Below are 13,802 nucleotides of genomic sequence, written 5' to 3' on the forward strand. Positions count from 1 at the left end.
CTATTGATGTTTTTCCTCCGTGAAGACATTTATGATAACCAAATAGAAAAGTTACCTATCAATATGTGTATAATTTGCAAATATTCTCTCCAAATGAAATAAAATTTAAATGGATAAATTTAAAAAAAAAACATTGTACCTGTAATTCTTTTCACAAAGAAGCTCAGAGGTGTTGAACAAGAAGTTGACTTATAACAAGACCATTGTTCATTCACTAACAAATTCCTAGAGTACAAAAACAAAAGAAATATCAAGTCAAAGCATACATATAATGTACATAGGCTTTGTCCAAATGACTTGAAACTTAACCATGGAGCAACAGAAAAAAGTGGCAATATACATGTGGCTCTCTTTGCAAAGAAGCCCAAAGATGTTGAAAAAGTTGAGTTTTTAAAAAATCATTGTTATCCACCCTCGAATACTCTATGAGTATAAAAACAAAGAAAAACTCAGTATGCATATAGCTTGTATACATTTTGTCCAAACGAGATAAATTTTAACCATGGAGTAGCAAAAAAACAGAACAACATACATATAACTTTGTTTACAAAGAAACCGTAAGATGTTGAAGAAGAAGTTGAGTATTCAAAAGATCATTGTTCTTGACTGTAAGAGACTCCTAGAGTACCAAAACAAAAGAAATTGCATGTTAGAGAATGCACATAACTTGCACAGGTTTTGTCCAAACGAGATAAAACTTTACCATAGAACATCTATGAAAGAGAACAATATACTTGTAAAGTTTTGTGACGAAAATCTTAGGGCTTTGGTAGAACAAGCTTTGCTCTCATAAATCATGTGAAACTCACTATGTGTTTGTGTAGAGGAAATGAAATTTCATGGGGTTACAGATAGGGCAAGCAACAATGACAGTGTAAGATTTCGTCAGGAAAGAGAAGCGGGGAAAGAGATATGATAAATTTGAGTTCCACCTAAGAAAGAGGGGGAAACTAAAAAGGGGAGAAATGAAAAGTCAAACATAAAAAAATAAGAAAATGAACATTCGAGTCACAAACTTCCAGGAAGTATCAGCATTGTATTCCCCACATTTTCCCTTATTTTATTGCTAAGAGAAGATTTGGGCCAATATATGGATTGAAGATTCATGTTACATGAATCTGGAATCCCATCTCTCTCATTGGTTAGGTCTATATTTCTTTATTCACTCCTTAAGGGGCAAAAAAGAGAGTCCATATTTCTCATAATGTGCACTTGATGCTTAGTGGATCAATCTGACATTGCTTTTTGGTGGCCGGCACCTATCTTTGTAACATTGTTGTAAAGGATGTATGCATCTCGGTTGGCTATATATTGAGTTTCTATTACATTGCTCAATCAACTATGCCTTTGGTTGATCTCTTTTGTTACCCGTGAGACCTACTCTATGCATGATGGTTATACCAATGGAATATATCTCAGTCAAACACATTGATCCTTTGATAATTCTTGGTACTAGTCACATATTGACTCACTGCTAGTTGTAGCTATTCCGTCGCAATTGCATTTGTCTTATATCAGTGATTGCCCCTCTTTTGGCATTGATTTCTTACTATTGTACTTCATTTTCAGCACGTTGTAATTGCACTTTAGTGCACTATTTATGTGAGGAGTCACCTCCATAATATGACAATCCTTTGCATTGAGTTTGTGGACAATTTATTACTTACTTACTACCCCTTGTTTTCATCTTGATTTAGCAGTGGTTTCGGGGCTGATTTGTAGGTTCTTATAGTAGCTTGTTTTACCCTTTCTATGCACTTGCTTGGTCCCATTATGGCTTGTGGTTGTCCTAATAGCGTTATCTTTAATATTGACAAGTTGAATGGCACTAACTACAGCTATTTTACTTATGGGACTTATGGGATAAAATTTACAACGTCTATGACAAGCAGGGCCTTGCTTCTCAAATGTATTAGCTAAAGAAACTCATGGACCTTCACATGAAGGAGAGCACTTCTATGTTAACCTAGTTAAATTAGTTTCATTCCATTCTCAACCATTTGTCTTCGCAAGGGATTGAATTCAAGGGTAATCTTCCTCCCTTGTTCCTCTTGGTTACACTTTCTGAATCATGGGATACATTTCATACTGCTATGTGTATAAACATGCCTACTGAAGGGCTAAAGTTGCAGGATGTAGAGGGTGCACTTCTAAATGAAGAGGTTTAAAAAAAGAATATTGATGCTTCTCACACCTCTCATGCTTTAATAGCTAGAGGCAATAATGGTAGGAATGATAATTACCAGTATGGGAGAAACTCTTAGTAATCTTATTCTTAGTCACATGGACAATCTCACAGTAAGTCCCATGGCCATAAGTCCTCATTGACTTGTCATTACTATGGAAAAGCAGGACATATTTGGCCATAGTGTGCTATAAAATGCGTGAGGATAAGCATAAGGAAAAGGGCAAGGATAAAGTACAAGATAAAAATGATGATCGTAGCACTATCCCTAGTAAGTCGAGAGTTAAGATTGAAGATAATATTGTCATGCATACTGATTTTGATTATGATTTCATACTTACAACTTCTTCTCTTCATACTTCATAGCTAACTGATGCATTGTCAAGATATACTCAGTGTTGGTTGATAGATTCAGGTGCTTGAGGATAAGTGCAAGGAAAACGACAATGATAAAGTACATGATAAAAATTATGATCATAGCATTGTCCTTAGCAAGTCCAGCGTTAAGATTGAAGAGGCTAATGCCGTACAGACTAATTTTGATGATGCTTTCATACTTACAACTTCTTCTCTTCATATTTCACAATTGACTAATGCCTTGTCAGGATATACTTAGTGTTGGTTGATAGATTCAGGGGCTTCCTTTCATGTGACCCCTCATAGAGAGTGGTTGCACTCCTATCATAGTATAATTGGATCTGTCTATTTAAATAATGACCCAGGATTAGAGATAGTTACTATTGGTGATGTCTAGTTGCGGTTTGGTTCAAGTAGCACGTTTGGTTCAAGTAGCAGATATTGGTGATATCCAAGTGCAGTTTGGTTTAGGTAGCACATTCACTCTTCATGATGTACTGACTCTTACAAAGAGCCTTATGTTTACTAGCACTCTAGATGATGTAGGCTATGTTTTTTCTTTTTTTTAACTCCTTATGAAAGATTACCCATGGGAATCTTATCATGACACATGGTGCTAAGTCTAATACTCTTTGCTTACTTGTATCCAAGTCAGTTGACCATGTTTTAGTAGTGGATGCAATTCCACATGTATATCTTTGGCATCATTGCCTTCTTGGGCACATGTCTTTGAAAGGAATGAAAATGCTTACCTATTTGCAATATCATCCGCTCCTTGACCATAAGCGTTTTGAGTCTTGTGATCATTGTTTATATGGCAAGTAGACACATAATACACATAAAAAGTTTGGCATAACATGTATGGGTGAACCTTTGGCTCTTGTTCATTCAGATATATGTGGTCCCGTTCCGTGCAAGTCATTAGGTAGCGTGAAATGTTTCGTTATCTTTATCAATGACTATACACAAGGTTTGGGCACACCCTATTATGCAAAAATCAGAAGTCTTGGCTACATTTCAATGTTAGCTTGCTTTGGTTGAGAACCAGCCTTAGTATATGATGAAATGCCTAAGGTTAGATAATGGTGGTGAGTATGTCTCTAAAGCCTTTAAAAAGTTTTGTGACAAGAGAGGTATTAAGCACGAGTTGACTTCCTTGTGCACCACACCCTAGAATGGTATGGCTGAGCGCATGAATAAGACAATTCAAGAGTGAGTCTATAGTATACTTAGCTAGGTAGGCTTACCATAGCATTTTTGGACAAAGGCAATTACTATTACCATACACTTGATTAATCAATCCCTATATATCACTCTTGACCATTAGGTTGCAGAGGATATATGATCTAAAAAACCCCCATCCTATACTCATTTGTGTATCTTTGGTTTTGAGGCTTTTTACCATGTTCCCAAGGACACACATAATAAGTTGGATCGTAAGTCTGTGAAATGCATATTTCTTGGTTATGGAGATGCAAGTGAGATGGGCTATTACATATGGGATTCATAGGCTCGAAATGTTATTTGCAACCATGATGTTGTTTTCCATGAGGAGAGTATGTATAAGCAGCCTAAGCATGTCATTGAAGTACGCAGGGTGATATTTCAAAAGGAGCCTCCTACTATAGTAAAAATGTTATGGCGACAAATGAATTTTTTGTAGGTTGAAGTAAAAATGAATTTTTTTTTGCACACTATGGATTATGTTATGGCAACAAATATCAGTGAGCCTCTTACTTATGATAAGGTCATGTGTAAATACAATAGTCACTCTTGGGAGAGGACCATGATGTTAGAGTATGACTCACTATAGAAAAATCATAGTAATATCGATCCCTGTTTACACACAAAAAAGGCTCATGATGGCAACCTTATGATTTTGATACTCTATGTGGATGATATATTGATTGTTGGGAGTGCTCATGATGAGGTGGATGCCTTGAAAGATCAACTCAATAAGAGCTTTGAGATGAAGAATATGGGACAAGCCTCACATATTATTGGGATGTGCATTACGCATGATCGCTCTAAGGGGCTCCTTTACTTGTCACAAGAGTATATCTAGAAGGTCCTTGAGTGGTTTCATCTATAGGATGTTGAGCCCATTGTCTGCCCTTTACCTTCTCATGTGAAGGTTAATCAAGTCGACTGTCCACGGTCTAATAAGTAGAAGGCCGAGACGGCCAAGATCCCTTATGCATCCGTAGTGGGCAGTTTGATGTATTGCCACAATAGCTACTCATCCTCCTAACAGAGCATTTGTAGTGGGAGTTGTGACATGCTATATGGCTACACCTAGCAGATGGCATTGGGATATTGTCAAGGATATTATGAGGTACCTAAAGGGCACATCAGCTATGTATATCTATTATGATGGCCAAGATATAGGAGGCGTGGGATATACTAACTCTAATTATGTAGGGCATGCAGACAATAAGAAGTCCATATCTGGCCATATTGTCACCTTTGCTAAAGGTGTTGTCTCTTGAATGTCTAGGATACAGAAATGGATGGCTATATCTACTACAGAGGCACAGCATGTTGCTATTGGGAGTAAAGGTGCCTCTACCTAGCCGCCCGTGTATTACTACACTGACAGTACCCGCCGCTGCACACTGCATATGGTAGATGCCCATCACCATCACTTTATTCTTTATTATTTTAGTGGCAATTTGAATAAAGACCCAATCACACATTGTGATTGTTGGAGTTCCCATTTGGTCTCTCTCTCTTTCTTGCTCTTGCTCTCCCACCATAGCTCTTCCAACAAGCTTCGATCCTTCTCTCCTTTTAACTGGTATCAGAGCATGCTTAATCGAGCATTTTGACTTGGTTCATGACTCCTTCAGCTTCCTATCAATTACCTACACTCACTGGGTCTCCTTCCCTGTAGCCATAGCCGACTCTCCCAAGCTCCTGTCACTCCTCGACTTTCCGAGCACCTACCCGGTCCATTTGGGCACCCTCAAGGCATTCCTTCGGAGGTATTGGAACTCTCTTTTGTTATTTTACTTTAGTCCACATGTTTTGTGAAGCAGGGCAGCCATGTCCTCTTGCTTCTTATGATGCCTACTCTCGATCGGTGACTTTGTCCTTCAAGAGGGAGCTCCTACGGGTCCTTGACTACTCCCCCAACCTTGCCTTGACCTTGCCCAGCCCTTCCATAGGCCCCAGATTAGTTTAGGCTAGCTTGAAGACCTACAAAAAATTCATTTTTTACTTCAACCCTCCCTTGACACTCATTGGCAGCTTGAAAACACTTCATTTGGCACTTGGGAACACCCCCTTGATGCTCCACATTAGTGGTTATCATTGACATTGATTTGTGGACTGATTTACCTTAGTTCATGACTATTTTTCATAGTCCATGTGTAGCCACAAACAATGTTACATCAGCACTTTATGTTTATGCTTGGTTGGCATTGTCATTGGTTGCTCGGTTGGTCCCAAATGCATCCCAAATGCTAGGGGAATGTCTGCCTATGATGTGAGATGCTTTTGGGGCTGAATCTACTCAATGATTGACTATTTTACATAGTCCATTGGCTGCCCAAAACAGGGCAATCCCTCTATCATTACACTTTATGCTCATACTACATAGTCATTTGATGCCTGATTATGCCCGGTTGGTACCTATACATATGGGAAAGTATACATATGGTTTGTCTATGGTTTTGAGCTTGGATTGAGCCACTATTTGCTCAATTTTAGACATTTATTTATTGTTGGAATATTCAGGGCTGAAGGTTATTTGCTTATGTTTGTATATGCCTATTGCATTTGGGCTATGTCTTGGATGTACATGATGTAGTGACTCTCGAGGATTGATATAGAGCTTGGATTTGCTCTCGAATCATTAGTTATGCTTGAGCTCACTTCGCATAGCATTTGGATCTTCATCTCTGATGTACTTGTGGCATGTACTTTGCTTATGTTTGACTGGTCTTGACATGCTTGGCCTATGCCACTACTACATGCCCATTACATTGTTTGGAGTTGGATGCTACTGAGCCTTGCTTTGGCTTGACATTTGATTTCCCAAATCTTACTTTGGCTATTTCTTGGCTTGCCAGAGTTATAGGTTGGATCTACTTGATGTCTATGGATGCTATGTATGGATGCTACACAGCCTATATGCTCATGAGGTCTCATTGATACTTGATCTTGGATCTTTTGGCAGCACTGGTGCTATCATATGCCTTTGTTGAGCTTCTTTGTTTGATATTTATCGCTTTTGTGCCAATGGGAGCATCTTGATATGCTTGACAAACATTAAGCAGGCGGTTCATACTACTTGAGCATTCAGATACTTGAGACTTGGATCCTCACTTGGATGGTGCATGGTTGATATGTGGCAATCCTCACAGATATACTTGGGCTAATTTGGGCTTTGCAATCCTTGAGCATACACCTCTTTGTGTCAGGGCTTGTCAATGTTATGTATACTTTGCCCTATTACACAAGGGGTGTGCCAGCTTACTGATGATTCATTTGACATGCTTGGGTGTTTGCTCAATGTTTGTATGACTGTCACATCCTAATTTATGCCCGCTTGATGCTAGTTATACTTTGACAGTTAGTGGTTGACTTTGTGCATTCATTCTGCCTACGGTTTGCTCTCATTGTACCTAGCTGTAATTTATTACAGCAAGAAGTTATGCATGGACTAACGTGGAATTTTCATGCTGAATCATTATGATTTTATGTACTTTTGATGGTACTTGGTGGGCAACATCATTAGCTATCAGTTCATGGTCATTTTTCCTTCGTTTTGGTGGTATTTTGGCTATTTACAATGGAAAATAGCAAGCAATTTTGAATTGTCTGCACCATTTTAGACTGCAGTATGGCATCTTCTTCCACTGACAGTACTATCTTCAATATCACTAAGCTTGATGTACAAATTATGCCTATTGAAAGAGCCAAGTTTGGCAAGTACTGGTGTAGAAAACTCAAATCAAGCCACTAAGGATGCATGGCAAGCAGCCTGAAACTATGACTCATGACGAATGGGATGAGCTTGATGAGTTATGCAAGTCCACCCTCATCTTGTCTCTCACTGAACATGTGCATTATAATGTGATTGAGGAAGTACAGAGTGCTTGGCAGCTTTGGGATAAAATTAAGAACCTCTATGATAAGAAAAGTCCAACAAGTCATATGTATTGGTTGAAGCAGCTTCTTATAGACATGCGCATGAAGGAGAATATGATAATGTCTGCTCATTTGAGCCAATTCCATGCTATTCTTAAGAACTTGACTTCGCAGGGCATTACCTTTAATGATGAGGTTACTCCATTGTTTTTACTTGGGACTCTGAGTGAGTCTTGGGATGTATTCTGCACTACCTTATATGCTATTCTTAAGAACTTGACTTCGCAGGGCATTACCTTTAATGATGAGGTTACTCCATTGTTTTTACTTGGGACTCTGAGTGAGTCTTGGGATGTATTCTGCACTACCTTATATGCTCTTGCTACTATTTTGAACTTGCCTAATGTAGAGAGTGCTCTTCTACAAGAAGAGATCAACCGCAAGAACTTGGATGCCTCTTGTGTGTCGCATGCTTTAACTGTTAGAGGCAAAGATGGTAATGGAAAGAATGACCATGGGTATGGATGTGGCGGAGACTCGCATAAGTCTAGGTCTAAGTCACATGGTAAGTCACGCAACAAGTCTCGTGGGAGAAATGCTAATGTGACATGTCATCATTGCGGCAAGAAGGGTCATACACTCCCACACTGTTATGAGTTGCACAATGAGAAGTGTACAAGGAGAAAGACAAAGTATAAGAAAAGTCCTCTAATCACAACATTATGCTTGCAAAATCTAGTGTGAAAATCGAGGAGAAAAATATCATGTGGACTAATGACTCCGATAAGGAGTATATACTTGCAGCTAGTTCTTGTGATGCTACGTTGTTGAGCGAGGTTCACTCTATGTATGTGCAGTGCTAGATTTTGGATTCTGGTGCGTCATTTCATGTTACACCATGTTGTGTGTGGTTCCATTCCTATCGCACAATCTCTAGTTCAATTTGTTTGGGTGATGATAGGTCACTTGCTATTGTTGGCATTGGGGATGTACAGCAATTGGAATTCTCTACTAGAAGTACTTTTCTATTACAGGTTTCTGTTACAGGATGTACGTCATATACCTGCGCTTACACGCAGTCTTATGTCTATAGGGTAGCTTAATGATACTGGGTTTCATGTTTCATTTGGAGATTTTGCTTGGAAGATCACCCATTTTAGACTTGTGCTTGCTAAAGGCGCCAAGGCTAGCAGCCTCTATGCTCTTGTAGTTGATGGGTCCTCTGTTGACCATGTTTTGTCAATCAGTTCCATCCCACGTGTATCTCTTTGGCATGCCCGTTTGGGCCATATATCCTTGAAGGGAATTAAAATGCTTTCTGGTTTGCGTTACTTACCGCCTCTTAACTATAAGTGTTTTAATTCATGTGAGCATTGTCTTTATGGCAGATAGACTAGGAGTACGCGTAAGAAGTTTGGTAGGACACGCATGAGTGAGCCCCTGGCATTAGTACATTCAGATGTCTATAGGCCCATGCCCTATCAGTCTATGGGTGGTGCAAAGTATTTTGTGATGTTCATTGATGATTTTTCGCGTAAAGTATGAGCTTACCCCATTAAGCTTAAGTTAGATGTCTTGGCTGTGTTTTAGAGATGGCTTGCATTGGTTGAGAACCAAACTGGGCATAGGCTGAAATGCCATAGGATGACAATGGGGGAGAATATGTGTCATGTGCCTTTGAGTAGCTATGTTACCAGAGGGGTATTAAGCATCAATTGACCGCCCCCTATACCCCACCCTAAAATGGTTTGGATGCACAGATGAATAGAACCATCCAGGAGCATGTACACAGTATGCTTAGCCATGTAGGCCTACCACAGAGCTTTTGGGCTGAGGCAGTTAGTACAACTGTGCATACTATCAATAGATCACCTTCCAGTGGTTTGGATTTCCAAGTTGCAGAGGAGGTATGATGGATTGGGAAACCTTCGTCTTATGTGCATCTACGTATCTTTGGATGTGAGGCATTCTGCCATGTGCCCAAGGACAAGCGTAGTAAGCTGGATCCTAAGAGTGTCAAATGCATTTTCCTTGGCTATGGAGATGCATGTGAAATGGGTTATTGCCTCTGGGATCTGCAGGTGCGAAAAGTCATCTGTAACCATGATGTAGTCTTCCATGAAGACAAGATACATAGGCAGCCTGAGAAGGTGGTAGAGATACATAGGGTTATATTCCAAGAGGAGCCATGTGCCTGTGCACAACCAGTTGGAGAGCTTGCGCAGCAGTAGTTGGTACACATGGTCAAGGTGTTGGACTAGATGCTAGACATGCAGCAAAGCCTGCAATGAGACGATCTACTAGAGCTAGACGTCCACCTGATAGATTTGAGCCCTCGATGCATTATGTATTGGTTACAGATGTAGGAGAGCCTCTCATCTATGATGAGGCTATGCGCAGGGGTGACAGTCACTCTTGGGAGAGGGCTATGCAATCTTGAGATGGACTCATTGCACAAGAATATAACTTGGGATTTGGTTGCATTGCCTAATGACAAGAAGGCTTTGCCATGCAAATGGGTGTACAAGCTGAAAAGTACCCTTGGACACCCTAAGCCGGCTTATAAGGCAAGACTTGTTACTAAGGGTTTTAAACAGGAGCATGGAGTTGACTTTGATAAAGTCTTTTCTCCTATAGTCAAGATGACCACCCTACACTTGGTTTTGGCCTTAGTCGCACAGCTTGACTTGGACATGTATCGAATGGATGTCAAGACTGCATTCTTGCATGGGGGTTTGCATGATGAGATTTACATTGAGCAACTTAAGGGCTTTGCAGAACCTGGTAGGGAGCACCTAGTGTGCAAGTTGAAGAAAAATCTTTAAAGCTTGAAGCAAGCACCTAGGGAGTGGTATCATAAGTTTAATGCCTTTATGCAATCACAAGGCTATAGTAGGAGTGTTATGGATCCATGTCTTTACATGAAGAAAGCCCGTGATGGCTCATTGCTTATTTTGGTACTTTATGTGAATGATATGCTAATAGCAAGGAAAGCTCATGATGAGATGGATACTCTTAAATCTCAGTTGAATAAGAACTTTTGAGATGACGAATTTGGGACAGGCCTCTCACATTCTTGGTATGCCCATTAAGTGCAGCAGGCATCAGGGATTACTCTACCTCTCACAGAAGGAGTACATTCATAAAGTCCTTGAGCATTCTGCATGCAGGACGTGAAGCCTATTGGCTGTCCACTACCTTCTTATGTGAAGGTCTCACAAGCCAATTGTCTGCAGACAGATGAGTAGAGGGCCGAGATGGCCAAGATCCCTTATGCATGAGCCGTGGGTAGTTTGATGTATGTCATAATAGCCACTCGTCCAGATATTGCCTTTTGCAGTTGGTGTTGTGGCACGATATATGGCTACACCTGGCAAGAAACATTGGGATGCCGTGAAGGGTATCATGAGATACTTGAAAGGCATAATAGATATGTGTATTTGCTATGGCAGCCAGAATATTGGTGGAGTTATGGGGTACACAGGCTCCGATTATGCAGGACATGCAGATAGTATGAAGTCCACTTCTGGCTATGTACTCACCGATGCTGGAGGTGCTTTCTCTTGGATGTTTAGGGTTCAGAAGTATATGGCTCTCTCTATCACTGAGGCCGAGTATGTTGCAGCCACCACTGAGGCTTGCAAGGAGACCATATGGTTGGGCCGTTTGGTTCATGACCTTGGAATTGATTCTATACCTACGCTGCATTCGGATTCTATGAGTGCTATTCAGCTAGCCAAAAATTCGGTCTTCCATGCGAAGACGAAACACATTGAGGTAAGATATCACTTCATATGTGGGGTCATGGAGGACAAGTCTATTGATCTTGTTAAGATCTCCACTGACGAAAATCCTGCAGATTTGCTCACGAAAATTCTCACTACTGAGTGCCTTGCCTTCCTCGGGAGATTGATGGGCATTGGATAAAATGATGTTTTTCATCATCCTATTGTACATGTGTACACTGTCTTTTCTTTTTCTTTTCACTCCTCATCAGGACATATTCGCATTTAAGTAGGAGGTTGTTGAGGGTAAAAGCACCTCTGCCTAGCCGCCCATGTATTACTACACTGACAGTACCCACTACACTGCACACTGCAGGTGGTGAGCGCTGACAGTAAAAGCACCTCTGCCTAGCCGCCCATGTATTACTACACTGACAGTACCCACTACACTGCACACTGCAGGTGGTGAGCGCTCGTCACCGTCACTTTATTCTTTTAGTGATAGTTTGAATAAAGGAAGGCCCAATCACACATTATGACTGTTGGAGTTTCCATTTGGTCTCTCTCTCTTTCTTGCTCTTGCTCTCCTGCCATAGCTCTTCCAAGCAAGCTTTAATTCTTCTCTCCTTTCAATTGCAGCCACCACAAAGGCTTGTAAGGATGCTCTTTGGTTAGGCTATTAGAGAGATCATTGAGCTAAGGACAAGTCCATTGGGCTTGTCAAGATCTCAACTAACCAAAGTCTCTTAGCAAAGTGTTTTATCTTCCTTAAGAAGTTGATGGACATTGGACGAGATCGTGTTTTTCCTCATCCTATTGTATTCTATGTATACTTATACTTTGTCACTTTTTTCTTGTTCTCTCTTCACTAGGGGCATACTTGCCTTTTAGTGGAAGGTTATTGGAGATAAATGTGCATGTGCCTAATCGCCTGTGTATTAGTTACCTGTATACCTATACCCTATAGGTAGCGGCACCTATCACTGTCACTTCACTCTTTATTCTTTCAGTGACATTTGAATAAAGGGAAGGCTGGTCATACATTGTGACTATTGGAATTCTCATATCTTCTCTCTCTCTCTCTCTCTCTCTCTCTCTCTCTCTCTCTCTCTCTCTCTCTCTCTCTCTCTCTCTCTCTCTCTCTCTCTCTCTCTCTCTCTCTCTCTCTCTCTCTCTCTCTCTCTCTCTCTCTCTCTTGCCCCTTCCACCATAGCTCTTGCTTCTGCTCCGTGCTTTCACTTCAGGACTCACTCCCTTCACTTGAAAGACACCACAGATAGAAACCTCTAGATATAGCTAACACATTTTCAATTGCACTATATATTAAGGACACCCCACAATTGCTTGCATTAAGTCTTTTAAGAGTTAGCAATTGGAACTTCACATCTTACAACCCTCTTAATCCAATAAATAAAATCTTGAAATATTGCTCTCACATTGTCAATTGCGCTCTATCTCTATCAAGAACATCTTATAAACCTCCGAGTCCTATAACACTTCAACTTTCCTTGCATCAATGCTCTTCAAGTGTAACATCCATGTGGGTGTAAGACCCCCCCTAATAATTAAACTTAATCGATTTTTTTAAAAATGCCTCCAGTAGAGGGGGAGTTGCAGTGAAGGGATGAGCATGACGGCGAATCAGGGAGACAAGGGGGAGATAACATGGTCAGTGGTGGAGCTGCTGAAGCAGGTGACGATCATGATGATGGAATCGCTGGGGGGGAGGGGCACACGTGTGCCACCTCCAACCCTCCCCCCCCCCCCCCCCCCCCCCAAAACTATCCTTTCTCCCCCCCTTAACAAGCCTGCATGGCAACAGCCAAATCTGGCCGTGTAGATCAGTTAGGGCTCCTTATCACAACACTTCCCTCCCCACACCCCCCCCCCCCCCCCCCACATTAATACCCATCTTCCACTATAAAATCCCCCCCATGGAATCGCTGGGGGGGAGGGGCACACGTGTGCCACCTCCAACCCCCCCCTTAACAAGCCTGCATGGCAACAGCCAAATCTGGCCGTGTAGATCAGTTAGGGCTCCTTATCACAACACTTCCCTCCCCACACCCCCCCCCCCCACATTAACAAGCCTGCATGGCAACAGCCAAATCTGGCCGTGTAGATCAGTTAGGGCTCCTTATCACAACACTTCCCTCCCCACACCCCCCCCCCCCACATTAATACCCATCTTCCACTATAAAATCCCCCCCATGGAATCGCTGGGGGGGAGGGGCACACGTGTGCCACCTCCAACCCCCCCCCCCCCCCCCAACTATCCTTTCTCCCCCCCTTAACAAGCCTGCATGGCAACAGCCAAATCTAGCCGTGTAGATCAGTTAGGGCTCCTTATCACAACACTTCCCTCCCCACCCCCCCCCCCCCACCCCCCCCACACATTAATACCCATCTTCCACTATAAAATCCCCCCCCCCCCCCCAAAC

The sequence above is a fragment of the Lygodium microphyllum genome, chromosome 24 (assembly GCF_053477565.2).
Source record: "Lygodium microphyllum isolate KBCC chromosome 24, Lygodium_microphyllum_v1.1.10, whole genome shotgun sequence".
NCBI lineage: Eukaryota > Viridiplantae > Streptophyta > Polypodiopsida > Schizaeales > Lygodiaceae > Lygodium > Lygodium microphyllum.